General features: G+C 43.9%; 1 non-coding gene across 1 annotated transcript; it reads right to left on the minus strand.

The window, feature by feature from the left end:
• Positions 1-3987: 3987 nt before the first annotated feature.
• Positions 3988-4149, minus strand: LOC116087940. Its single transcript, XR_004117710.1, has one exon. It is a non-coding gene; the product is annotated as a U1 spliceosomal RNA (small nuclear RNA).
• Positions 4150-7181: the final 3032 nt, after the last annotated feature.

A 7181-nucleotide genomic window follows, 5' to 3' on the forward strand; every position in this document is an offset into this window, starting at 1 on the left:
GTAAAAACATTCCAATTTGCAAAGATAAACGTAGTCCATTGCATTTTGAAATGTGAGGTTTTAAACAAAAGATCAAAGCCACAGTAGCTCTGTAGCTGGCCTCATTGGCTATTCTGATTTTATTTTTCACTCTGGGAAAATACTTGTCCATGGTATTGTTCCTGCGCTGCCTACGTTGTGCCTGGTGGACAACACTCTGCTTTTTTCTAGCGATGTCCAGACAGAAAAGCGTGGAGAAGAGGTTGAAGCATTGCCCACCTTTTTTCCCCATTAAAGAGACAAAGGGAGATCCCTTCTCTTTAAAGGAGTTCGGTGTATAACTGGGGGAACACAGAGCTGAGACAATGAATCAAACCTGAGCTGAAAGAACAAATGTTTCTATTTATCTGTCTCATCTTCTAACCCGGCTTGTATATCTGCTACCGAGCAAGCTCCTTCAGGTAACTTCTGTGAACGTAATTGTTATGTTACACATTTAGCTGCTATGGAATTGTATGATTCAATGCTTTATTCCCATTCAGCCTGTGACTTTTTTGTACCTAAGCGGCGTACTTCTTCCCCCTTTTCTCCCATGGTCCTGAGTGGTCAAGGTGTGCAGGGCTGCAAAACAAAATAAAACTGCGGATGTTCTTTTGTTCTCTCTCTGGCAAGCACGGGCGGTCGGGCAGGATCACTCAAACGTGGTCGGAGCTGGAGGCTTGGGATGACTTTGGCTGCTTTGGTTCTCATGTGATCCTTGTTACACTCCAGGTGAGAGGAAACAGTGCTAACTTCTTTAATCCTTATCAATAAACAAACATTTGTGATGTGCATTTCCAAAACACTCAGCAAACTCGGCTGTGACGTAGGCAGAGGCATGACCACAGGGAAAGAGGCAGCGGCTGGCCAGGAGCTGTTCTGCTGGGCTATGGAAAGGCCCCGACAGCACCTCTTTTCTTCTGATTTGCCTTTTACTTTTGAAGCAAGGTTTCAACTATTCTAGACTGGGTCTGAACTCCATTTAGCCAAGAGTAGGCCTGAAAGTCTGATCTGCCTGCCTCTGCCTCTGGAGGGCTAGGGCTGTAGACGCGTGCCATCACACCCAGTTAATGGAGTGCAAGGCTTCGCAGATATCAGAAAAGCATCCTAACATCTTGAGCTACATTCCCAGCTCCATGGCCCCATTCTCCAGGACTGGCCAAAGCCAGCTGTGGTTCTAGAGTTCCATGAAGTGACACCATGAAGGAAGCAGTGTTAGAGACCCAGATATGAACGAGGTTGGGGTGCTGACAGCTTTTGATCAGAGCTGGTCTTCTTTTTTCCTAGGTGACAGAATGGGTACAGGGCACAGAAATATACTCCCTGCTGTGACTTTGTCAAGTCACACCTTTTGGGAGCACCGACCCATGGAACACTGGTGAGGTAGCCTGTCCCCCGAGGCCATGGGCTCTCAGAGCATGGCATTTGCAGCCTCCAGACCCAAGGACAATCTTTGTGGCCAGGAGCAGGCAGAGAGGGTCAGTGGCAAATTTGGATTTGGTCTCTCAGTCGAGATGTTCTCCACCCTCCCTGTGCCACCCTGAGCCTCATAAATCTTCTTCCACACACAGATCCCATCTCTCTACCCACCTGGGACCAACAGGCTCATGGGGAAGTCTTCTCATTGCAAGACCCCTTGGCTCAACTTATGTTGTTCCTGGTGCCCACCAGTGCCTTGCTTTTCTCTACCTTTATTTCTCCTTAAAACACAAAAAATTAAAAATACAAACAAAACCTTATTTGTGCGGTATGTGTGTTTGTGTGTGTGTGTGTATGTCTGTGTACATATGTAGCATGTGCTTGTGTTTGTGTACAGTGTGTGTACATGTGCATATGCGTGCATATGAATGCTAACAAATACAGGAAGCACGGAGACCCAAGGATGTCAACTTCTGGAGTTGTTCTTCAGGAACAACCCACCTTACTTTTTAAAACAGAGTTTCTAACTCAAACCTTGAACTTTTGTGTCGTTAAGCTGGCTGGCCATCAAGCTTCAAAGATCCTTCTGTCTCCACCTTCCCAGCACCGGGCCTGCAAGCACGTGGCACCTGTACAGCTTCTCACGCATGTGTTGAGCGCAGGTTCAAGCATGTGGCACCATGCACAGCTTCTCACTCATGCGCTGAGTGCAGGTTCTAATACCTACACAGGTTCTCTTATTCACCCTTTCGAATCCTAACTTACCCCGCCCCCCACATCCATTTGGGAACTATCTTAACAACTAAGGGATATGATAATATTCCTGTCCTTGCATCTTTGCCTGTGTAGCTTGATTTATCTCACAGGTCAGTCTGTCATCTTTTTGTAGAAGAGTCTCTCTTCCCCTCTTCCTCTCTGGCTGCTGACAGCATGCCTCTCGAAGGTGAGAATCAGGTCCCCATCACCCCTGTAGCTCCCAGAGTGCCTTGGATGGGATCTTCTTCTATGCAGTTTTCCATTTATTGGGGGGAAAAATTTTCCTATTCTAACCTCAGCCCTCCAAAACCTCCATGCTTCCTCAGAACCATGAGCTCACCAACATTTACAGGATGTGATATGTTCTTTTAAACTTCCGCAGACTGTACACCAACCCCTGAACCCCTTCCTTAATTTTATTTCCTATTGCCCAGGGAACACATGTTTTTCGAATTGATGGATTTAAATATACACTAGCCCTGAATTCAGTTGCTTTTCTTGCCAGTTTAGGGAGAGAATCAGATTCCACTATTCCCTGTACTCTTATATATTTTCCCTGATATACACCACAGAAAGGATTTCTGAAAGCTCCTGAAAGACAGATAATAAATCCAGTGCGTCTCCTTTCTTATGGTTTTGTGTTATATTCAGAAATACGATAGTTCTGTTTCATATTTGTATCCCCATAAGCATAGCATGTAAATAGTGAGTAAATATTTATTGAATTCAAGATGAAGAACACAAGGAAGGAAGAGAGGGAAGTGAGGGAGGGGCAAGGGAAGGAGCGGTACATCATTCCTCATTTTATTTTAATTGCTAATCAGATACACAGCCCCCCTCCTCCTTGTCTCAAGACCCAGTGGGGGCTTTGTGTTGTAACTTTCAGTGTAGGTTATGAAGAAGCCACGGGGCGAGTCTCTGAAAAGAAAACTCCAAGGTTTCATATTTTAAGATGAGGCAGGAGGCAGCTGTAATTATGACTGCACACTACTGTCAGCAGACAGAATGACTTCCCCCTTCCTGTCACTAACTCCCAGGTAGTTTAGTATGAGTTATGCATGAGTTCATTTGCAATTCACCGATGCCCAGCCTATTCTTCTTGAGCCCTTCTCCCGAGCACTTCCCTCAGCAATGGTGTTCAGGGGCACCCTTCTATCTGGCTTCTCTAAATAAAAAAGCAGTTAGTTTCCTTCCAATTTCAGGTGAACTTCTCTGGGTCAGGACAGAGGTGGCAGCGGAATGGTACAGAGGTATACATTACAGAGCTCCTTCCATCTGCAGCATCTGGCCCTTTACAGAGCTGAAGGTTAAGGCTGATCTCACAGGGATGTTGCCTCTAAGTGTGGCAAGATCATGAAGGAAAATCTCATTTACACTGGAAAGCTTCGGAGGAGGCATACATAGTCCTTCTCTCCTCTGAAATGGATCAGGGTGGCTGGAGCGATAGAGTTCTGCAAAGCTCAGTTCCAGGCAGGTAACAGTTTGATAGTGATGTGAATAAAACACTACACTACATGGCACACAAAGGCTGTCATCCTGGGTTAATATGTTTAAGCTTCAAACTGGACATTTTTCAGTCACATTTTGCTGGGTTTTGCCCACTGTACAGATGAGACGGGAGAAGAGCAGGATTCTTTATCCAGAGACTGAGGAATCGCCAAGCTAGGGCTTCAAATCAGACCGTCACACTCCCGCAGCTGCTTTCCACACCCATGAGCTCTTGGTGCAAATGGCATGGTCTCTCTTAGAGGATTTAGATGATCCATTTTTTTTTCTTTTGAAAATATTTGTACGGGAGGAAAGCAGGAATACAGGTCCCTAATACCACAAATGATGCAGTCAGTTGGGCTGTATCTGGGGACGTGGCCAGGGTTTGGTACACCTGGAACACAACTGGCAAGCTTCACCCAGACAGCCACCTTTTTGACTGTGGTATCTCGTCTGCCAGCTAAAGAGTAGATGGTGTCTTTCTCAGAGATCATTGTTGTGATCGTCGGGCAGCTCCAGAAAGAACACCAGGCCAAACAGTTCCACATGAGGTTTATTGATAGAGAGAAGGGCAAGGTGGTAGCAAAAGGAGAAGGGGGTGGGGAGAGAGAGACACAGAGAGAGAGAGAGAGAGAGAGAGAGACACACACACACACAGAGACAAAGACAGAGAGACAGAGAGAGACAGACAGACAGAGAGAGAGAGAGAGAGAGAGAGAGAGAGAGAGAGAGACAGAGAGAGGTCTTCCTTTTATATATGGATAGTGACATAGCCACAGGTAAAGGTGGGAGGTGGGCCAAGTGGATTCTGAGAATATAATGTCCGTTGTCTTGGCAACAGGTGTGCAGGTCGCGCTGTCACCTAGGTGTGATGTCACTGGTTTCGGATGTCCTGATACCAACCACCGTGTCTTCTCACTGGCGTATACAGGTTTCTAATGATTTCAGACAACAGGTGGGCTGTAGTGCCTTACTCATCTGAACATGGATGGCTCAGTGGGGGAGAAGATGCTGTGAGCCTGTGGGTACCAACTCTCCATCAGTCCCTCTGTCACAGGCATCTCGTGAGGGTGTGGCAGTCCTCCATCACTCTTCTTTACTCTGCCCCTTGCTGGGGGGCAGAACGGTACCTCTTTAGCTTCCTTATCAAGGGCTGACCTTCAGCAGTATCCCTTGGTGAGTTGACTTCATGGGCAGTTCTTTCAGAGGCATTCCCATAGACACCTAGTTCTTCTGCATAGATGGGCCACTCGGACTCCTTGCTGTTACCCCACCTGCCAGTCGTAGCTAGAGTAAGGGACAAGTGTGTGCTGCTGTTTTGTCAAATTGTGTGTGTGTGTCTGGATATGTGTACTCAGGTGGAGGTGCTCATGGAGCCAGAGGCACGGGGTCCTCACGGGGTCCTCATGGGGTCCTCATGGGCCTTGAGTTACATGTAGTTGGGACTGGTCCAATGGGAGTGCTGAGGAAGAACCTTGCAGCAAGCACAGGTCGTAACGGCTGAACCATTTCTCTATCCCTTGCGTATTACTGTTGAAACTATAAATCTATTAATTGCTACATGAGTATTGTGCCCGTTAATTAATAATGAGATTAATATATTCATTTAAAAAATTCCTCATGCAGGAAGCAAAGTGGTCCAAAAGACCACTGGCATTTGGAATCTCTAGCTATATTAGAATTTTAAATTTATATTAAAATTACTTAGTATTTTGTACCAACCAGTATTCTCTCTAACTTAAAAATGATTTAGATCAAACATTTGTTACTTTGTGTTACTTACATGCAATAAGAGGATTCGATATCATACTTTTGTAATACAAATGCATTGATTAAAATGAGCACATTTTTATATATGAAAGTATATTTCAAGAAACTGGGAAATGCAGGAAAATGAAGATAGAAGTAAGAAGCCTCTATAATATAAAACCTCTAAGAAATGGCCACATTCCTTTGAATCTTTTCTCCATTGTACTTTTTGACTGAAGATTTTCTTCTCTAAGATACTTCATATCAATACTATCTCATATGGCAGGAGGTCAGTGGTCATAGCTGGGCCAGTGACATGCACTTAGGTGTTTTTAAGATTCTCTTATGCTGAATGTGTCCATAAATGAATGCCCAAAATGTATTACTTATTCACATTAATATATTCTCATATAGTTCATAGATGTATCCTTGTAGAACAGAAATATTTGTTGATACATGTCTCCCTATGATTATAAAACATCACATCTATTACTAAAACTTTTTTCCCATACACTATTTTTCTGAGTGATCCTCTAGCTTTCAACGACATCTATGTAGCTAAAAAAAAAAAAAAATGGAATTTTGCACAATTAAATTTAGCACTGTTTTTTCTTCCCAGTTTTATCTGTACTTTCAGCTGCAGAACTTATTTTTGAATGCATAATATTGTTAGTGAAATTATTGCTCCCAAGGGCAGGGCCATGAAGCTTGAGGGGAATCCGCCTACCTCCAATGATTTCAGCAATCTGTTCTTCTTTCCATGGTCTTTGAGCATTCAAGTCTGCTGCAGCCATGCTAATATTAAGTGCGAAGATTTTAAATTCCTATTTTCTCTTATAGATCTAAAAATCATCACAGCTCCATCACAGAAAGCTTAGGAAATACTGTGACCACAGAGGAGACAGAAGAGAGGTTGTCCCTGTCTCTGAGGGGCTGTGGTCACCCGTGGCTGTCTGGTCCTCCCATGGAAGGCTCCACAGAAGACATTTTCTTCTGCTGTGTCCCATCCACTTAGCACCCCAGAGGAGTACTTCCTGCACCATGTTGAGCTTGTCACTTTTGAGAGCTGAGGTATATCATCACAAATGCAGCTAGTTGTTCTTTTCTCAGGGCTGAAGATTCCTCCAGCATGTCAGGTGTAAACACTCTGTGATGGGTGTCCTTGAAAATGTATGTTTAAAAGCATGCCTCTATTTTCAAGAAATACTTCTAATTCAGAATGTTGAGAGCAAAGGCTATGAATCTTGTAAGTTTGCTTGCATTTTTCAACTTACTGATGGCCAGGGTTAGAACATGCTATTTCTTTTCCACTGAGACAGAGTTTATGTTGTCTTGGTTGTCCCAGATCTGGCTCTGTAGATCAGGCTGGCCTAGCGCAGAGACACCCCCTTCCTCTGCTTCCAGAGTTCGGGAGATTAATGACATGCGCCCACCCCCACCCAGCTTCATTTGATTTTCAATATTCAGCTTTTTAATTTTAGTTTGACGGAACAAGGTTGTATCATTAAAATGTGTATGTTATCTTTTATGTAATAATATTTTGGTTAGAATATTTGTTCTATGAATTCTTTATATGTTACTGTCCATCAGTTGGTGAAAGATCTTGTTCCTGGGAAAAGGGAGAAGTGCTGTAATTAAATTGTAATCTCAGAAAATATGGTGGATGAGGAAATGATCTTTTTCGTATCTGTCATTTTGCTGAAAAGGAAAAGTTAAAATTTTGTTCATGAAGTCGTTGTGTGCTCTTCTGG

The sequence above is a fragment of the Mastomys coucha genome, unplaced genomic scaffold (assembly GCF_008632895.1).
Source record: "Mastomys coucha isolate ucsf_1 unplaced genomic scaffold, UCSF_Mcou_1 pScaffold13, whole genome shotgun sequence".
In the NCBI taxonomy this organism is placed as follows: domain Eukaryota; kingdom Metazoa; phylum Chordata; class Mammalia; order Rodentia; family Muridae; genus Mastomys; species Mastomys coucha.